The sequence below is a fragment of the Danio rerio genome, chromosome 8 (genome assembly GCF_052040795.2).
Source record: "Danio rerio strain M-AB ecotype USA chromosome 8, GRCz13ab, whole genome shotgun sequence".
Taxonomy (NCBI): Eukaryota; Metazoa; Chordata; class Actinopteri; order Cypriniformes; family Danionidae; genus Danio; species Danio rerio.
This window is the reverse complement of record NC_141028.1, coordinates 32,478,360-32,500,963: the sequence shown is the minus strand read 5'-3', so window position 1 is coordinate 32,500,963 and position 22,604 is coordinate 32,478,360. Positions and strand designations below refer to the sequence as shown.

The window sequence follows — 22,604 nt, the reverse complement described above, 5'->3', positions numbered from 1 at the left end:
CCTCCCAAATACCCGAATGACTGCTGTCCCAGCGCACAAAAACAGCAATTCCACCGGGAAGTTATTCTTGGCATGATTCTTCAAAATCTGATTCACGAAGTCCTAGAATCTGATGACAAGCTTTTTGAAGCTTGAGGAAATATTTCTGCATGGTTCATCATCACACTTCCATCCTGTGTATTGCTGACCGATCACGTAGGGTTGATTCTTGATCTTGAGGTGATGACGTAAATGCAAAATGCTCATATCTTCAGATCTTTGGAGGAAGGGCACAGCACTTTCCTCAACTTTGAAAGCAGTCACTTTCTGTCCCTTAACACCTCTTTTACGCCACAGCAGGACATAGTTGGAATACTTCATGTGCCAGATGTGCTAATATGGGCATTGGCTGTTTTCGGGCGAGACTGAGCTGAAAAATCCAAGTTCATTGTGTTTTCCCACGTTCAGTCGGTGATGTAGGGTGTTTTGTGACAGTAGGTGGGTAATAGTCTTAATGAGGTCTTTTATGTTGAATTCAAAGTTGTATTGTTGTAGCTGCCAAAGTCATCACTGGATTGTTGGTGTACGGTAAGACAAGCACCCCACCAGTAGTGCATTTGGGAGACATGCAAATATGTCTAAATAAAAAATATATAAATAATTAGCTAAGAGGCAGGTTAAAAGAATTCTAGGACGCTTCTACTCGGTATTGTGCATCCAGACATTCTCATGAGCAATTGCCAACTCACTTGAAGTGCTTTTTGTGTACTTCTGTGCTGTATAAATAGCTCCTCTTGGTCAATTACTTAGCAATTACTCTGCTTCTAGCAGACTAGCATTTGACCTTATATAGCCTGTTAGTGGCGTCTGAACTCTGAACCGGTCTGGACCGGCAGTCGATGAGCTGGAGTTTAAGAGCAAGTAAGGGGAGAAATGCAGAAGCATGCCTACAAAAATCTCACTTACTTTTCACAGTTTTAAGGAATAATCTGGGTTCAATGCAGTTTAACCTCAATTAACAAGAGATGGTGATGTTGTAAAGTTACTACAAAAAAATGTAACTTGCATTTCAGTCTTGAAGTATTTAGAAAATACAGGGTTTTTGCACATTTCGTTGTTAATTAGATTTTGCTGCAGTGTACTTAAAGATGCAGTGGGCGATCTGCCAAAATAATAACCATTAGCGTAATATCTTAGAAACACAGTCCCTCTCCTGCCGTCGAACACCACGTCTATTAAAATCACAAATGCACACCTTAAAGATGACTGTAGACGACCCGCTAGAGCTGGGCGATATGGCAAAAAAAATTATCACGATAATTTTTTCCATATCATGATATCATGTCGATATTGATATTTATCATGATAAACGTAAAATCTTTTTATCTATCATTTTTATAAGATTTTCAGTATGACAATCGCTTTGTGCAGCTGATTTAACACATTTGGTTAAATGTTTTAGCTGTCTGACAATACTAATAATAAAATAATAAACAAAAGAACAATCTAAATTCAGCATTTACTGTTCAAGTTTTTAACAACCGAAGACATTACAAGTTATTGGATATTATTGTTCAACATTAGAAAAAAATAATAATAAATCCAGTTGGGAACAAGTAAAGGTGAGTAAATGGTCACAGAATTTTCAGTTTTGGATGCATTTTAATGTATTAGAGTGAAATGTACTTTAATATATTTTATTTAGGGATGCAAACGATTACTTGATGATCTATTGATTGTCAATAACACTTTATTCAATAGATCTTATCGATGACTGATTAGACATGGACATGTAAAGGTTTTATTATGCTTTGCGCTGTGAGACACGTCCACGCATTACATAATCAAGTGTGTGCAGTTTACATTATGCAGTCACCCTCTTGACATCGCATATAGCGGGTTGCATAACCCAGTTATGCGCAGATCTCCATTATATCCGCGGATGTTTCAACCAAATTTGTCTGACAGACTAGCACAAATAGGCCTATGCAGACTCTTATTTTACAAATCGCGCATCACAACGAAAACATGCGGGGAGCCGCAAAGGTTGTATTTTTGCCTCCCGTTAGTGATGCGGAAATGGCGGTTATATCTGCGGGCGCTGCAGATAAACCGCGGGTCAGGTAATAAAAAATACATTATAATTAGCTAATTGCAGGTCGGTTGCGGGTGTAAAGCGGGACATGGCAGTGGATCAGCGAAAAAGCAGAGAGTCAGCTTAGCATTATTCACTGCAGTCTGCAGCTGGCCGCGTTTCGGAGGCGAGGCAGAGATGTTGCGGCCGCGCGGGGAGATGAAAAGCGGAGAGGCCGCTTTTTCCTTTGATCTCGTTTTTGGTGTATTTTGCTCACATGATTATGATTTTCGTTGTTTTTGCTTATCTTTCGTTTGGGTAAAATTATTTTTCATTACTTTTACCCACTTTGAGAAATTTTGTGAGTTTTGTTCATTTTTATTTAGGTGGATAGGGAAGATGTCGTACGACTTCTTTTTTTTGCCCACACGTAAAAAATGTAAGGTAAGAGGTGAATGTCATCTTTATATTTATTTTATTCAGAACAGGGAAGAATGCGGCGCACTGCGCTGAAGGACTTTTTTCTTTTTATCAGTTTTTAGCGAGGTAAGGGTTTATTCATGAATTAGAAATGTTTTGTTATATATATATATATATATATATATATATATATATATATATATATATATATATATATATATATATATATATTTTTTTTTTTTTTTTTTTTTTGGCTTCACTATCGTCCCCTTACTCGAGTTTAACAAATTTTTGTTTGATCCTTTTAATTTGCTACTTTATTATATTATTTTTATTAGTGTAAATGTTGTAGTGTAAATATCCTTATTGCAGCCTGTAGAGCAAGCTTCAAGTGTTCATTGGGATGTGTTGGAGATTGTGTTGTCTGTCATATATTTTGTCTGTCTTTTTGGGGGGGTTTTTCTCCTAAGGCACGGCTTTCGAAAATGATGACATGAGATTCTGCTGGGTAGCTGCGCTGGTTTACCAGCAATTGTTTAGGTCTGTAATTTCTTAGCATCTTCATAAGGGTGGTGTTGTTTTAAATGATGAAACAGGCTTGTGGTGTTGCCTGCTTTTGATGACACGAGTCTGCGCAGTTTGTAGTGCACGTTGCTGTTTTGTGTCAGATAGCAAAAAACTACGTTGCTCATGAATGAGGTCTAGTGACGTTTCTTGTCTGTGGCTCTGACCTTTTTTACCCTTTTTTTTTTTCCCTCTTAAGTACAACTAACACTGTATGGCTGTAAACTTGTAAGGCATGCGGCATCCAGAAGGGCATACTGCAAAATGCATGCGCAACGTTACGCATAGTGCGTAATTATCGATATCGAATTATCGCCCTGCCCTACGACCCGCTTGATCATGTCATTCACCAGTTAGAAAGCTTTAAAGTACTTCATAATACTACAATTCCCATGGAAAAACTGTACTACATCTAGCACGTTTTCAGTTGTGTAGCAAGCAAAACTTGTCATAATGAACAGTATTTTACTGTATGCTTAGTCGATGGCCGATGGCGTGCAGGAATTACACTTATTACTAATCCATACTTGAGTCTTCTGTAACAGTATGGATGTGACAACGGAGGTGAGGATCCAATTGCAGAGTCTTTATTATTCAAGGAATGGTCAGGCAGGAAAGGGTTGATGAAGGAGCAAACAGTAATATGCGGACAATCCAAAAGAGAAGTCAAAAACAGGCAAAGAGGTCGGTCCAGGTGGCTAGCATCAGAAAAAATTAAACAAGACAACAAATCAAACACGGCTGAAGAAAACAAAGAGAAACGCTTCATATTGTGTACAGGTAACAACAAGCCATGTCTGAGTTTGTTATCAATCTGGATTAGGAACCAGTGTGTGTGTTGCATGCTTGGAGTTGTTGTTTATGCAATGGTGAATTTGTAGTCCGTTAGCCATCTGCAGCTGGTAGGTCCTGTTTTTACCGATATCGCTTTCCCGTGTGTACATGAGCGTGCAACCGCAAACGGCAGATCTGCGTTAACAGGGGTGCGCATATGAACTAATCTACATTTATTGACAAAGATTGGGCAATTTATCAGAATTGTGGGAATTGTTGACCCAACCAAATTTTAATTGTATAAACCTTTTTTAAGAATATAAAAAATACATATAAATAATTTAAATAATTTACTTTATTCATTACAATTGGAATGTGAATAGACTTTCAACCTGCACAACAAAAAATGTTTCTGAAGACAATCACCTACTGCATCTTTAATATGTGCGTTATTGTTCAGTTGTGTGATTTTATTTTGAAGCAGTTGCTAGCTAACCTTTTGAAATGCACAACATGTTAAAATGATTTATGATGGCAATCAACATTATGCCGCAAATGCTAAATCTGAAAAATTGTAAAAAGTTAAGACTGTTGCATAAATGTCACCCTACAGTACAGTAAATGAGTGAATTATGTGCTCCATTTGGATTTGAGTGGCTTTGGGGGCAAAAATGCTTTTCAGATTGACTTTATTTGTTCAAAGAAAAGAGCAGGTGGTGCTTTTTACCCAGAAAGCTGCAAACCTTGAGCCTGTGGGCGACCTACTCTTCATATTTCAGCACCTGAACAGGTAGTCAGCAATTGCGCAGAAGGAATAAAGAAGATATCTGGGTCTGTTTCCCTGAGGTGCTACGTTAGCTGTTCAAGAGCTGCTTAAGGTAGGAATATTCAAGGTTAATCAGAGGTTACTGCACTCGCACATTCTTTTTAGTACATTTAGTGCGCAGAGTAGGATAAATCTGCTTTAAAATGATTTTGCTATTCAGCGCGGTTATGATTATGTAGACTCTTCAAAGATTAACAATATGCAGTTTTCTTCCCCCCTTAGAAATGCACACCACCCACATACAGCAAATTTGGGTTTCGAAATGTTTAAGGGAGAATTAATCATCCTTCTTACGTTCTGACTCACCAGAGTGTGTTAGATTACAGCAGCATGAAATAAATTATTGGATTTTGGAGTTCTGAATAACACAGGCATTATGTGGACCGAGGGTAATGAAAAAGCGAAAACATTATTTAAATGTAGGCTCACATTTTAATATCTGCGAGTTTGGGGCCGCATGAAATGCTCTCATTATAATCAGGCTGCCTCTGCCTTTGGTTGTCGAAATTGGTTTGGGCCTATTCAAGTATTATGTGTTTTTCCTTCTGAGAGGGAAGGTCTGATTAGATATTCCGATTGGGCCACACATGAATGTCCCAAGCAATGAAAAAGTGGCACTTTTTAGTGTTATTTCAGTTTTGTAATCGGAGACTCTGGGCCTGTTTTTAAAATGCATCTTAATTTCGGGTATTAAAATGCGTTTTTTGTTGATTGGATCTAAAGTCGGCAAGGGAAAAGCATTGTGTTTATACCTGGTGTTTAAATGCATCACATTCTTCCACTTTTCAGATGATAGAGGGTCTGTGGTGTATGAATAAGCTTTATGTGATCTTTCAGTCTAATACCGCACAATTCACATACTGTTCTCTAAAAAATGCTGGTAACAACTTTTTCAGTAAAAAATACTGAGTAAAGGTTAAAGCAGTGAAAAACAATAAAATATACACCGGCCACTTTATCAGGTACACCTGTCCAACTGCTTGTTAATGCAAATTTCTAATCTGCCCATCACATGGCAGCAACTTACATTTAGGCATGTGGACATGGTCGAGACGATCTGCTGCAGTTCAAACTGAGCCTCAGAATGGGGAAGTGACTTTGAACTTGGCATGGTTGTTTGTGTATGACGGCTGGTCTAAGGGTGCTTTCACACCTGTGAATCGATTCAGTTGTTCCGAAACAGAGATTAAAATTGTTACATTGTTGCTCTTTGCTCTTGGAGCGGTTTGCTTTCACACTGCAAAGTTTCTAATCGGACTAAAAGAGCTAAAACAAGTCACGTGTGAGTAAACTCTCCTCACATTGGTCAGAGTGTCAGGGTTTATTTTGCAGCGTCCCGCTCAGCTGTCAGGAGAGGTCGTGGTTTGGTGGTGATTGACAGGGTGCGCGCGCGTGACGTGTCTGAGGAGAGACACGGTGGGGAGGGGTGAGAAGGGTGCGCGACGATGCCTATTTGAGGACTGGGAGGGAGACGCGAGATTACCGGGAGATCATCACTCGTTTGCGGGCATCTGGAGACTCGTGAAACTTCCCGCCCTACTCATAATTCTCTCTTCATATAGCTGTAAGCCTATTAAATATTCATAAAACACTGTGATATAACCGCGCTCGGATCGGATCGCTTTCTCACTGCAATCGAACCGCTCCAGGGTTCGTTTCAATCAAGCCGAGACCACCTCATTCAAGCGATCTCGGAGCGGTTACTTTGGCGCGGAACAGAGCGTGATTGCCCTGTTCACATATGCCAATCGGACCGCACTAACTGGGCAAACGAGATACGTTCCGAAACAAAAGTGTAGGTGTGAAAGCACCCTAAGTATGTCAAGACTGCTGATCTACTGGGATTTTCATGCACATCCATCTTTAGGGTTTACATAGAATAGTACGAAAAAGAGAAAATATCCAGTGAGCGGCAGTTCTGTGGGTGCAAATGCCTTGTTGATGCGAGAGGTCAGAGGAGAATGGCCAGACTGGTTCAAGCTAATAGAAAGGGAACAGTAAACTCCATTAACCACTTGTTACAACCAAGGTATGCAGAAGAGCATCTCTGAATGCACAACACGTCGAATCTTGGAAAAACATTGCCTCCTCTGATGAGTCTTGATTTTTGCTTAGACATTTGGATGGTATGGTCAGAATTTGACATCAGCAGCATGAAAGCATGAATCCATCCTGCCTTGTATCAACGGTTCTGGCTGCTGGTGGTGGTGTAATGGTGTGGTGGGTATTTTCTTGGCACACTTTGGGCCCATTTGCACCAATTGAGCATCGTGTCAACACCACAGCTCACCTAAGTATTGTCGATTACAATGTCGATCCTTTTATGACCACAGTGTACCCATCTTCTGATGGCTACTTCCAGCAGGATAATGCACCATGTCATAAAGCGTGAATCATCTCAGACTGCTTTCTTGAACATGACAATGAGTTCACTGTACTCAAATGGCCTCCACAGTCACCAGTTCTCAACCCAACAGAGGACCTTTGGAATGTGGTGGAAAGGGAGATTCGCATCATGGATGTGCAGCTAACAAATCTGCAACAACTGCATGATGCTATCATGTCAATATGGACCAAAGTCTCTGAGGAATATTTTCAGTACCTTGTTAAATCTACGCCATGAAGGATAAAGTAAGGTGTACCTAATAAAGCAGGTCACTACATTAGGAACTTATAGTATACTGCACATGTTAAAAATGCATCAACACTACATTAGGAAATTATACACTCACTGGCCAAGTGAGTGTATAATTTCCTAATGTTGATGCATTTTTTTAATGTGCAGTATACTTTAAACTGTCGTTTAATGTCTGTGTTTAAATTTGTGCACTTTGTAATGTCTGTTCAATCTTCTATGCTTAAACAAAAAAGAAGATATGCTAAAGAATGTAAAACCTATAAAGGTTTGGAAAGTGGAACCATTTGAGGATGTTTAAATGAGTGAATTGTGATTTTTAGGTGAACTATATTTTCTAACAGTGAACGTATTTAAATTGAGTGCCTTAAATAATTCAATAAATTAAGTAAAGTAATAACTTTTTGTGATCAAGCAAAAAAGGTTACTCATGCAACACTTGTTTTTTTTTTTCAACTCTATTTGAGTCCCTATATGTTGCTTTGCATGAAATGAAATGATTAATAGAACACATACCTGTCAACCCTCACATTTTCCCCCAAATTCTTCCGTATTTTATGATTCTATCCTGCTATCATCATCATTTTCCCTCGTTTCTCCTGTTTTTAAATTTTCTGTGAAGGGTGCCAATAAACATTGAAGCACCGATATGCAACGGATACAGCTGAACCCCAAGGACACGCTCCTTGCTCTTAAATGCGAGTCTGTTCTGTGCTTTTATTTTATGTAGGCATAAAAACACTTTGAAAAAAATATAATAAAATGGCAGGATTCCCTTCCTATCCATTACAGGTGCTGTTGCCCCTCCTATGCATCCTCAAAACAGCTCATATAGCGGTGCGTGACTGTCAGCTGAGTATAGTGAGAAATAGACGCCAAAACAGGGGTTTTCCCTTATTTTCACATCCCAATGTTGACAGGCATGAAAGAACATTAACGATTTTTACACAATGAATAAAACACAACAAAGAAATTAACTCTTGAGTGATGCATGAAAACCTCTTTTTGAGAAAACATTTTTACAAGTAAGTCTTAAATCTAAAGTATGAACAACAAGCCTTACTCTTGGATTTCAAGGATTTATTCAGGTGTTTTTCATATTTCATTTTTTATTATCTATCCACTTGTTATTTTATTGATGAAAATGCATCTAATATCACTAGGCTGGTCCATAAATGAATGAAGCAAAATACTTCTCTAAATAGTAATTATAAATCTCAGATTTTTTTTAAATCTTGGATTGACTAATTAATTTATTATAATTCAGTTTGGGCAGCTTCTCAGTGAATTATGGCTTTGTGTTATTTATCAGTGTGAAATCATGTAAAAATAGCACATTTAAAACGTTTTTACTCCAAACTCCTTTTACAAATTTAGGTGTTTGAAACAGTCATTCATTCATTCATTTTCTTGTCGGCTTAGTCCCTTTATTAATCCGGGGTCGCCACAGCGGAATGAACCGCCAACTTATCCAGCAAGTTTTTATGCAGCGGTTGCCCTTCCAGCCGCAACCCATCTCTGGGAAACATCCACACACACACTTATACACTACGGACAATTTAGCTTACCCAATTCACCTGTACCGCATGTCTTTGGACTGTGGGGGAAACCGGAGCACCCGGAGGAAACCCATGCCCAGGCAGGGAGAACATGCAAACTCCACACAGAAACGCCAACTAAGCCGAGGTTCGAACCAGCCACCCAGCGACCTTCTTGGTGTGAGGTGACAGCACTACCTACTGCACCACTGCCTCGCCTAGTGAAACAGTCAAGTATTTGACATAAATCCTTCTGAGATGATCCTATAGTCGCGTGTTTATTATTCTTGTTGATTTGAAGGTTCAAGAAACCCTGGAGTGCTTTTTTTTTTTTTTTTTTTAGATTTTAACAGATTTGTGTGTGTTAAGCATCAGTTAAGACAACATTAGCAGCCGTTAGTCTTAGTTGTGGGGAAAACTGGATAATTTTGAGCTTTTGTCAGCTAATTTCATCTTCCATGTTTAAAATAATTATTGGGGCGGGATCAAAATCGGTGACGCATTACAAAACTACAATTGGAGAAATGACGTGTCGGTTTCTCATTATTATTCATAGCGAAGTTTTCTTATCCTATGAGAAGATGCTGCTTATTAATTATTCAAGAGCGCACATGCTTTCTGAAGGCAAAGCAGACCTGCCAAGCTGTGAGACCTAATGACTGGGTGAGACACGGGTTGTATGTTTTTGTTTCCATGACATTTCCATGGTTTGTTGCATGTTTTTCCCCGCGATGCTGTCCGCGAAGACAGCAGCAACAAAGCTGTTGGTTTGCAGCAAACATTATTGTCGGAAGACCTGTACAAAAATTGGAGAATGGTAGACTTTGTCTTTTATCAGTGGAGTTTGTTACCATCTGGTTACCATTAAGAAACATTGACTTTATCAGTGCTGCTGCATTCACACATGTTTAAAATCCTCCAGATTACCAGCAGGGTTAATGTTTGGAATAGCAAGGGCAAGAGATCTGCTGCATCTCTCTTCACTGTGTCTTCATTCAGAACCAGGGATTGAGGAGGAGAGAAGTCCTCATCATTTATAGTGTTTATATAAACACGATTATCTTGAGAATGATATAATAAATTATGGTTGTCTTTATATTAAACTATGAATGACAAATGTATAAGGGGAATTAAATTACTTACTGTTTATTTCTTTACATTTTAAGTTTATAACATAAAATCATGGGTCTTCTCAGGGTTTGTGTCTCATTTTGTGAGTCGACTGACAGTTGTTCGCTCCACTTTTTCCTCTGCACTGTTGGGCACGCCCACTCCTCTCTCTTCTGACAGCGCTGCTCCATGCCCATCTAGGATCTTTTTTTTTTTTAAATTTCTGAGGTAGACTTGAACTGAAAAAGGTGATTTCATAGCCTTGTAAAGAAATCAGGTAAATATTCTGTTTATTTTGCAACCAAATAGATAGTTTCTTCTTCAAGGTATTCAGAGTTTCCACACAAGAGCACCCTCTGGTGTTTAGATGGAGATTTACTACTGGTCACACAACCATGCTTCACTAAAAATATGTGCATAACAATCGCAGCCTGCTAAATTGTGATTTCGATTTCATTTCAATTAACTCACTAAACACCTGGTAAACAGGTACTCTGCTTCAGGTTTATGTTATTAGTTTAGTTTTTTACAAATTGATTTAAGGCTTTTAGTAGTTAAATCAGGTAATACCTAACATTGATCACTTTGTTTTTATGCTGACGTGCTCTTTCTTCAGCCTTGAAATGACCATATGGGGAAAGGAAAGTGGAGTCCCATGGGTGTGGAGCGTAATGTGGACGACGGATGTGAAGCTCTTGGAATGTACTGGACTAGCCAAAGAGCTTGAAAGGCTGAGATAACACCACTTAAATAGCCCTTTCTCTTGCTCTCTCTTCTCTGCTCCCTCTCTTCTCTCTCTCTCTCGTGCTTCACTTTCTTGTTTCACTCCTCTCTGATTGCTGAGTAACCTAAGAAGTGTGTGACAGAGAGCGTCTTTCAGACCAGGGGGACTTTGGCACGAAAGACAGCTGTTAATCAAATTGTCAAGGATGAGATGTTTTTCCTCTGCCTGAGAGAGGGTTTTCTGTCCCTTCTTTGGCTGTGCGAGCAAAAAAAAAAAGCCACCGTGAGCAAAAGAATTCAGAGCATGCCTGCACCTGGAGAACAGGGAAGCATGTTTAAAACGCAGACATACTTCTACTCAATGTTTTTTGTCTCTACTTGGCTGTTTTGACTTCATTAGGTACTTTGCTGATCTCCCCATCTGTATCTAAATGCGCACCATTGGTTTTTCTTTATATGTAAATAAGCAGCATTCAAATTAGCAAGCTGGTTGTTATTAGTACTGCGTTCCAGAGTTGTTATCAGAGGAGTGCGCTTCCGTGTTTTATCGTGTTCCTAGTTAACCTCTTTCTAGAAATCTTTCTAGCCTTAGTCATAGCTATTTTAACATGCCACATTTTCGTTTATGGAAATAGCCCCAAGAAAATGGATGGAGCCTGTTGCTACAGTTATAGACCAGATTCATATTCTCTGAGCCATGGATGATCTTTTGTACCGGTGTGAATTTTCTTTTTTCACGTCATGTTGTTTGTGAAAGGGTCTAAATATCTGACTACTTAAGGGTAATACTAAATTTTTACTTTGTAAATGTTTCATGTTAAGGAATATGCAATATTCTTAAAAATATCGGAAGTACTAGAATGACCATAGCACTCATTCTGACCATTTACACACACACTAACACACACACACGCACACACACACACACACACACACACACACACACACACACACACACACACACACACACACACATATATATATATATATATATATATATATATATATATATATATATATATATATATATATATATATATATATATATACAACAGTTCTGTGTGGTTCTTGAATCTGATTGGCTGATAGCCGTTATATATTTAAGTAATATCAGCACCCGTAAAGCCTCTTTACCCTTTGTGTATTACTCCGCCCACATATAACCAGCATACAACCAGCTGTTTAACTGTCAGCTTATGATTTGAATCCAAGGCGGAAGAAAGTGGTTCCTCATACAAAAGGGTTTTTGAGACTCTCCATGTTTGATTTTTTGTTTTTATATACACAATTATGCCGTCAAACTGTTGTATAAACGCAATATCACACTCATAGCAGCCTCCCACCAGTGCCGATATACAGCCATATCGCACTGCTACTCGTGTGATATTGCTCATATATATATATATATATATATATATATATATATATATATATATATATATATATATATATATATATATATAAACACGTAGTCCCCGTTTACACTAATAGTTTTACAATAGCATTTAAGAACGAAAGTAATCCACGTCAACACTGGCATCTCTGTCTGCAAAAGATCTCCGTCCACATTATACCGCTGAAAATCACATCACATGACCACACACATACACACTCTGGCATGCTCTGCAGCATATGTGCACATCTGAGTTCCAGGCAGTCAGCGGGTGCTTTGAGCACAAAACCCCAGAAAAGCCCAGAGTTTATGAAGAATGTACCGCTGGATCGCGTCTTACTGTAGTTGTTAAAGGCGATATTTAATTAATCTTGTCTCTATCTAACGACCCTTCAGTCTTTTGAATCTATCAGGTAACATGTCACAGGGTCAGTACACTGCCTCAATCTTTTGTTTTCACGCTTGTACTTAGTAACTTTAGCAAAAACCTCATTCTGTTGGTTGGTTCCTATTGATCGTGCACCTTTTTTACCAACCAAGTTTGTTGATGCCGTTATAACAACAGATCACTCTGCCTATTCATGCCAGAGTCCCGTGGAAAAAATGATGGTAACACTTTATTTTGATGGTCCATTTGAGTATGTCAGCTTACACTAACCCCAACCCTAACCCCAACCTAACAGTCTACTGATAATCTAATGAGAATTATTTGCAATGTAACTTAAATTCAACAAACTGACCATCGAAAATAAAGTGTGACCAAAGTGATTGACAGGTGGTAATTGTTGTGTAACTTGTCTTTAATTAATTATGATTTGGTTATGGGTAAAACAAACACCATGCAGGTAGTTGAAACAGTAGGCTTCAAATAACTATTTCATTATGAATGAATAAATTATTTATAAATAATTAATTTGCTGCCTACAACAACTATGCCATCGTCTAACGTGATGTTTCACATTAGACATCGTACAATCCCAATGAAGAGTTAAGATGGAAAAGCCTCTAAGTGTCGTCTGAAATTACCATTTAAAATTAGCATTATTCTCAGCCTTCTTTGTTTATGTTGTTGAGTTATTTCACTTTGAAGACCATAAAAATAACTTATTCTTTGCCTGAAAAGGCAATTACTGAACACACACACAGGAACCTGATATAAATGCTCATTTTAGAAGAAATTTCAGATGGTATTTAGAGGTTTTTGCATAAACTGTTCATTAAAATATATGTTTATTATTATCTATTTATTTATTTATTTATTTTGCGATATACAAAAAAAAATTTCTATCAAGACTTGATCAAATCATTGAGTTATGTTGTATTTTTATTATTTTTTTTTTTTTTGCTTTCAAGAAATTCAGCCTTACTCATGCCTTTTTTTTTTGTCCGCCACATCTTCACTGAAGGAAAGATCCCAAAAAAAACTGTGTATGCAGTTTCAGACCAGACTCATATTCTCCAATGGAGAACCATGTAAGAAAACGAATGGATATTGCTGTGTGGGACAGAATGTGCGTCTAAATGAATCAAATCTGTACGGCGAGAGAGAGAGTTTATTTGGCCCTGGGGCTGATTTAAGGCAGTAGGAGTGGCAGTAGAGGCTGGTAAACTAGAGCAAAGTGTGAGGTGGGGAGCCATTAGCCAGCATCCCTTGAGGAGCATCTACCACACAAAAATCCAAAATGGATGAGCCCATTCAAAGACTGGGCAGATGTCCCTGCTATGTGTATACTGAATCACTCGATGACACCGTAATAGCGCCTGCCACTGCGTTTAATCTGATTCTCAGAACCAAGAAAGCCGCCTTTCTTCCCCCAGACCTCCGACCAGACACAAATATAACAAATCTAAGCACAAAGAATCTTTAGAAGTCTGTTTCAGAGTGTTATTGCTGGGTCTGAGCTAATCGGCCTACCCTTGGAGGCAGGATAAAAACCCAGAGAGAGATACGCAAAATACGCTCAGAAGCAAGAGATGTTGACATTTGTGGTTAACCAGGGAAAGTTATATAATAGTTTTTAGACTGTTTTCACTCTACACATTCGATCATATACTTAAATTGTTTAATGCGGTAACAAAATATTACTTCAAATAAAACAGTAAGTCTAAAGTTTAACTATCAATTCTCACTATTACCTAGTGGCTTATTGTCTGCCTGTTATTAGATATTCGCTGTTAGCACTTAAAAAGTACATATTCTGCATGATCTTATTCTACATTCCTTATTCTACCTGACAACTAAACCTTTATACTATTAATAAGCAGGAATGTAGGAGTGTGCACTGCTCAATCGGTGCTATTTAAAAAACTTTTGGTTGGGTTTAGGAAAGGGGTGAGTGGGGGGAACCATCGGTCAGTCAGTTGACGGTGGTCTCTGGTGAATTCACAAAAACAAAAACTGCAAAAAAAAAAAAAAGTACCTCCTGGGACGTATTTGGTGCGCTCCAGAAATGTATATAGGGCTACGTTTTCAGAATAAACCTGAGTTGCCAAAAGGCATTTGTTTTGCTTTTGGTTTGATTAGACTATTCGTTGGAGATTTGTTTAGCTATTTTACATAATTTTTTTTTATGTCAATTGGTCTAAGTATATTACAAAAAAAAGAATGCTTAATTTTTAACTCAGTTTGTTAACTTGTAAAAAATAAGTAACATATTAAAAAATAAAGTAACATAATTATATAAGAAAAAAATATAGGTTAAAGGATTAGTTTCCCTTAAAAATGAAAATTATTTTAATAATTACTCACCATCATGTGGTTTCAGGGATTATTTGGAACCACATATACTGTATCTATGTGGGAATAGTATACATAACCTCACTTTACACAAAGGACATTTTCCTGTATCAAATTGTAGAAGAGCAAAAATAATACTCTTTCTTGCATTTAGTTAAGAGATATTGTATTAAGTCTTTAAATGTACTTAATAAAAGGATGTTTTTCACATCTAGTCAATATTAAGATCAATAATAAACACAAATCTAGCTAGTTTAATTATAAAGTCAAATCCGCGTCAATTAAGAATTGAGTGAACCTTAAAAAAACCTCTGTGACTAGCTATTTAGTTAAATTAGGTAAAGTTTTCACAATGCATTTATTGAGATTTTTAGGTGGTGCAAAGGAGACAAAAAAACAAAGGATTAATGACAACAGCTGAAAAGGAGCATTGTTCATTTTATTCAAATTTTTTTTATAAATAAATAAATTTATGAAATTTATTATTTAAAATTACGAAATGAGTTCTTGTATTTTCATGAATGATTGCAAAGACAAACGTGTCATATTAAGAAAGTAAACAGGAATGGAATTCATTTTGTCTTTTTTTTTTTTTTTTTTGCAATGTCCTGCATTCCACACGTGCCAGAATTCTGCATTCTCAACCAATGACTTCACTCATACGATAACTTTGAACGTTGGAAGGAAGCTCGCATAATGGAGCCTTGCGAACTGTACACTTTGCATAAACATCTGCTGCTGCTTCTCGGTCCGGATGGTCTTTCTGGCGCTGATGAGCACCTCCGGCTCTGTTTACGCACGGTCTTCATTGAGCCTCCGAAACACTAATGTAGAGCAATCAAGTTAAAATGGTGCCATGAGGCGCTCCGCGATAAACATCGGCAGCGATGCGAGTGAGGGTCCTTTTTTTTCCACATTTCCCACTTGGATGGTTGGTAGAACGTCTGCATATGGATTGCATTGTTGTGCTGATCTGTACTGTAGCAGGCTGCGTTTGTTTCATGAAGCGCACGCCACAAATCCTGATAGTCTGGCCACAGCAGCAGCCTCCGTGTGCTGGTATTTATTCTCAGGATTTCACGTTTGACACATGTGATCTGCCCTAAAAAGGACTGGCATGCAAAACGAGCCCCACCGGGCCTACAGAGAGAATCACACCTCATTTTGCAGCAATACAACCTAATCTACAGTCTAGACAGAAATACCACCCGTTAAAGCCCGAAAGCCAGGCAGAAAGGGGACTTTGGTGGATCAGTTATGTTCTACGACGGTTCTTCCAGGTCTATAATAAGCTCATGCAATCAGACTGAGAAGAGTGGGAAATTAAATAAGAGACAAAGAGAAGGAATAAGCGCAGGCAGCACATTAGTCAAGCCACTTTGAGGAGACGGGGGTGATGATAAAGATGGCTCTGAATGTCTGAAACTGCACACAGTTCTCATTGGGGGTTGGTCGTTGCCTAGTGGTTAATGATCTGAGATCCCAGGCATAACTATGCATTTGTTAGAGGTTGATGCCCTTGAGTGCTTTTCTTATCACCGCATGATGGAGTTCTTACTTTATCGGCTTTTTAGAGTTTGAAGTGCATTGTATGATGGAAGATTTACTGTTGCAAACACAACATGTTTTAATGTTTGTAATGTCTTGAAATGATATGTTTCTATGAGAACCATGCATATCCAACATACTGTAAATGGACTTTGGCACCAGGTAGTTTTAAGAACTCCTGTTGTGCTGGGTTAGATCTTACCCAGAAGAAGAATTCACTTCAAAAAATATTTTTGCTGCTTGTTCAAAAATACTTATTTATACTGAGCTGAATCAACTCAATTATTGAGCTGTTTTTTTGGACAATTTAATTGTTTTATGTAGGGCTGGGTGATATTGCATAAACAAATGATCACGATATCATGTTTTATATCATTCAGTATCGATAATTATTGATATTAATTATTTTTAACAGTCTATTTAGGAATATTAGAATTTTTTTAACCACTTTATTTTATTTTCCAATAAAGTGCCAATTACTATGGCAAATAGTTTTAATTGTCAAAAACAAAAATATTTTAAAATATCTGATCTCTTGTTAATAAATTAAACATAAGTGTTAAAGAGACTCCTAAACCTGATAAATAAAATGTGACAAAGTGTGTGCAGTGTTAAAGTGTAAATTCTGAACAATCGAAGCAAATTTTAAGGTGTGAATAATAACGAGACTGTAAACCTCAAACTCTGTCAACAACACTAATTATGATAATGAAATCTGAGCTTTCAAGTTACGAAACTAACCATCATCATTCAAATACATACTGCAACATTATAAATTGTGAAGTTGGGTGACTACATTACCCCTATGCTAAAAAATCTTTCAGATGGGGTGCCAGTGGCTGGGGTGCACAAGAAAAGAAACCAAACCAAAGAAAAGAAACCAAAAAGCCACTCTGGCAACATCCTTACATCCTTTTTATTTACAATCTCTTCACCGCGGCTTTTCAAGGCACTTATTTTTGCTTGTGTTGACATTCTGACCTGAAGTGACAATAACGCAACGCAAAAGTCACATGTGAAAAGCGTGAGCGAGTGGTTTCATTCACCATTTTCTATGCGATTTGCCCTAACCTGGATTCTCTCATAAGTAGGCGACCATCAACTGTTTTCTCAGAGGAAAAGAAGCACAAACTATTGCTGCAGCTCCTTTACAAGCATATGGAGAAAAAGTTAAAAGCACTGCTGTGTCTGGAGGTTTGTCTAAGGTAATTAGGCTACCATTTCTACTGTTATGTGTATATTTATGTTCAATCTGCTTAAATTTGTAAAAAAAAAAACAATTGGGTTGACTTGATCCATTTGTGTTGGAAAAACATAAAGCAATTGTGTGTTGTAGTTGGTTTAATTCCTATAATTGAAACTGTTCCTAGTTTCTGTGGTGTGAGCAGTTATAAAATAAATTTGATAAATTAGTTTAGTAATTGAATGCATACATACTGTATATACATTGAAGCCAGAATTGTTAGCCCCCCCTTTGATTTTTTTTTAGTTTTTTAAATTTTTCCCAAATAATAGAGCAAGGGAATTTTTACAGTATATCTGATAACATTTTTCCTTCCGGAATACGTCTTATTTGTTGTATTTTGGCTAGAATAAAAGCAGTTTTTAATTTTAGGGACAAAATATTATTATATTATTAAATTATTAACACCATTTTAGGGACAAAATTATTAGCCCCTTTAAGCTAATTTTTTTCCTACTGTCTACAGAACAAACTATCGTTTCACAATAACTTGCCTAATTACCCTAACCTGCCTATTTAACCTAATTAACCTAGTTAAACCTTTAAATGTCACTTTAAGCTGTATAAAAATGTCTTGAAAAAAAAATCTAGTCAAATATTATTTAGTGTCATCATGACAAAGATAAAATTAATCAGTTATTAGGAATAAGTTATTAATTATTATGTTTAGAATTGTGTTGAAAAAAATCTTCTCTTCGTTAAACAGAAATTGGGGAAAAAATAAACAGGGGGGCTAATAATTCTGACTTCAACAGTATGTTCATTGGCATTATTGTTGTGCCTTCTCTTTACTTTTGCAGTGTTCTTTGTAGAGCAGTCTCTATGTAAAATTCCTTAAAAACCAACAGAAGATTTACTCAAAATAGCTGTATAGTCAGAACTATAATCATATTTGTGTTTTAGACTATATTGGAAATAAATGGCTTTCCATATCATAACATAACAAAACACAATATGTAAGACAAAACAACGTCTCACACCATGCTGTTGTTTATTTAACAAAAATAAAGCCAAGATAAAAAAAAAAACAATGTTTGACAAATTTATGCTTCAGTTGCCTGTCGATCCACTTTTAGCAGTAATGACTTAAGTAATAATTTTTTGTATGACATAAGCAAGTCTCTCAGATCATTCTAAAGGAGTTTTGGAGTTTTCTCTACAGCTGTGATTTAATTTTCATCATGGGCAAGGAACTGTTTTGAAAAACTGCAAAACTGTATTGTGGAAATGAACCATTTTATGGATGTGGGTGTGTGGACGTAACCCTAAATTCAAATTTACTGCTGAGGCAAATTTATTTTCCATTAAAAATAAATGTTTACAGCCAGCAAGCTTTTTCTTGTGTGTGTTTAATAGTTATAGATGATAGACATCTATAACATGACTTCTTGACTAAAAGAAGGATAAGTTTGGGCTGTCAGTGAAAATCTAATAGACATCTAACAATAATCCAAAAATAGACTAGTCATCATATAGACAGACTTGGCAGTCATTCATTCCTGCCTATCTGAAGGCTAGTAACTTTTTTTACTATTGTTAGATGTCTATTAGATTTTCACTGACACTAACAGCGTTTTATCCAAGGTGTCTATGTGTAGACATCTTTTAGACATCTATTGTACACACAAACACATTCTACTGGTCACTCACATGAAGATGAGTGTCATCTTATTATCTAGATCATTTAGTCCGACAAAAAACAGCATGATTTCAGAATAAAGCATTCACATGACATTTTTAAAAGACAAGTTATTGCTTTAGTCTGACTAAAATTGGACTTTTTAAAGTGCATGTAAATTTACTTATTGACTTGCAAGAAGCTTTTAAGTCAAATTTGGTTTCACACTAAAATAGCTTAAATGTCACATGCTCGCTGGTTGTATAATGCTGTTTTCAGGTTCATGGGTGTGCATTATTGGCTGTTAAAACAATAGGGGGTTGAAATTGAAATGATGTTCAGGATTTACCGCTGTTGCTTAATGTTCTTGGAGGCCTTCCTACAGTTCACAACAGGAAGGATGCAGGGTGTTTATGAGATCTTTTTTCAAGCAGCACTGCAAAAGAGCTCCAAAGTACAGCCATGTGCTGGTTACTTCATCTCAATTACGTTTGACCACTTTTGGTTTTGTTGTCAATATGATCAATGGCAAGAATAGATTGAATGTAGAGAAGATACAGACCCCTTGGAATAAATACATTCAAATATGTCAAACTTTATTTTTCTTATAAATTTTACATTGATAAAATATTTAACATATTTTGTTGGTCATAGTCTTCAAACATTATACGCAGTTAGTTCTTTAGTAAAGGATTGTTGCTTCTCAAGTAAATTTACATTGCCAACTTATATGTGTATGTATATTTGACAGAATATGAATGATAAACAGTGATGAGGACTAATGTATATGTGGAATGACTTGTTAACAAGTTTTCCTCCATAAATCCGACATGCCCTGTTGAGTGGAGGATGATGACGATTTTTCCATGTTTGAAATTTGAACCATTACATTCCACTTTCAGTGCTTCCTCTGGTAATTACAGGGCAGGTGATGATATCCTGTTCTTGGATGAAAGTGTGTGATTCTTCTGTCTTTTAGTAAAATATCTTCCAAGAACATTTTCATTGATTTATTGACTTACATGTGCTTGAGTATGTGGCATCAGTATAAGAAAATGTATAGTTCTTTTTATGCCTATTAATGTCTTTCTATCCTTCTATTCATCCACTTTTCTATCAATCAATTCATCCAACTCTTCATGCATTCTTCTATATTTTTCTATCTATCATCCTATCATTCCCCCGTTCCATCCCTTCATCATCTTTTCATTTATTTACCATAGTCATTCCATCAGCCATTGTATTGCATATATTTTCTCCATCCATCCATCCATTCTTGTATGGCTTTTTCTGTCTATGAATTCTTTTATCATTCCATCCATCTATCTATCCATCCATCCATCCATCCATCCATCCATCATTCTTCCATCCATCATTCTTTCATTCCATCTTTCATCCTATCATTCCATCGTTCCATCCCTAATAAATAAATCCATCCATTTATTTTCAAGTCATTGTCATTCCATCCATTCTATTGTGTATATTTCCTCCATCCATCCATTCGTGTATGGCTCTTTCTGTCTTTAAATCTTTTTACCATTCCATCCATCATCTATTCATTCATGTTTTATCCTTCTATCCATCCATCCATCCTTTCAATCTTTTTTATATTAATGCATCCATCCATTCATCCATCCATCCATCCATCCATCCATCCATCCATCCATCCATTTCTCTATATTCCATCCATTCAGTCATTTTTTTATCTTTCTTCCATTCATTCATCCATCCATCCATTATTCTTTCTATCTGTCATTCTATCATTCCATCTGTTCATCTGTTATCCTATCATTCCATTATTTCATTCCATTAATCTATCTGTTTATTTACCAGTCATTGTCATTCCTTCCATCCATTGTATTGTATATATTTATTCTATACATCCATCCATTCATTCATTCATTCATTCATACATCCATCAATTTTTGTATGGCTCTTTCCATCAATGAATCATTTTACAATTCCATTCATCATCCATCTATTCATTCATGTTTTATCCATCCATCCATCCATCCATCCATCCATCCATCCACTCTTTCGTGTATGGCTTTTTCGGTCTATGCAACATTTACCATTCCATTCATTAGCCTGTCATTTAATTCATATTGAGATATTAAACATATCTATTTGTCATTATCTAATTATCATTTTGACTATGAGTTTGTCTATATGATTTTAAATTATTTGTCATTTTGTCTATATGTTGTTCTATCTGCCTGTATGTCTGGTAATGATTTTAGCATGTATCGGGTCAACCTGTAGAAAAAAAGGTTTCCCTCTTTTCTGGAAATTGTGTACTGTTAGCCAATCAGGTTAGAGCTTGCCACATTGGGAAACTACTTTTCCATTTAGTGAGAAATATGCATCAGATCAGGTCAGTAAATAGACTCCAGTGTTCCATGTGTAATAGTGAAGTTCTCTAACTGTAGCAGAATCCCTTTTCTAGTGTTTGGATAGAGTCCACATTTAAGAACAAGCATCTGTTGTTTAACACTTCACTTTAACAATGCTGGGCATTTTCTGTCATCTATATCCAGACACTGAGCTTTTTTCTAAGTCCCTTAGCTCTACTTTACAAAAACTCTTTGGGCACACAGGATCCCACTAAAATAACATATTGATGACTTCAGGGAACCATAACAGTGTGAATGAAAGGCATGCCTGCCACCTTCAACTCAAGAGTCAAGGCCAACCTTTTTTATTGATTTCCTGCTGGTTGCTGTGGTCATTGTGTAAAGAAAGCAACAGTGGGGAAGAAAAAAAACTCTTTCCAGACCCGGGCAAGGTGAACGTCTGGCTGTAAAGGTAAAAAGACATTCATAAAGCTCTCAGATTATTTTATCAGGCTCATTTTGTGAGGAGAAAAAACGCTCTCGGCTATCTCGCCGGTATGTGTCACATTTGAAAACCATTATGAGGCCGAGCTGAAGCCTTAGGACACAAAAGAAACGGGTTTGTTTATCCTGACTCGTAAGAACTTTGTTTGGAACATGGTCTCGATAACAGCCCATTTGCTGTACGAAACGCACAGGGCTATCTGGTTGAAAAGGTCACTCGAGGTAATTTTGAGTGAGGAGGCAAACAATACAATATTTCTTCTGGTTTTATGTGCAGCCCGAATCCTGAGGTTGTGTTTTTTCTTACGCAAGTGAAAGAAAAAGCGCCTTATCTTATTATATACATTTTTTCCATCTTATGCTGTTGTCGTTCACAGTGGAAATTTTTCACAGTAACATCTGACGATGGTTATACGTCTTGTAATTTGCCTGCTATTAGCAAATGCACCCGGGATTGTTTGGTGAAGGGTGCGGCATGGGTGGCTACTCTGAAATCCACTGGCAGCGAACAGGCCTCATTTTGGCTGAGAGCTCCACCTCCTTAACGACAGTCTGTCGACGGGAGAGAAAATCCCACACTTTGAT

The 22,604-nt window shown here is 37.1% G+C and overlaps 1 protein-coding gene across 11 annotated transcripts in view; it reads left to right on the top strand.

Moving 5' to 3' along the window:
* The window catches only part of aopep (aminopeptidase O (putative)), a 161,505-nt gene that overhangs the window by 13,609 nt on the left and 125,292 nt on the right, over nucleotides 1–22,604 (top strand). The gene's annotated exons all lie outside the window — the stretch shown is intronic.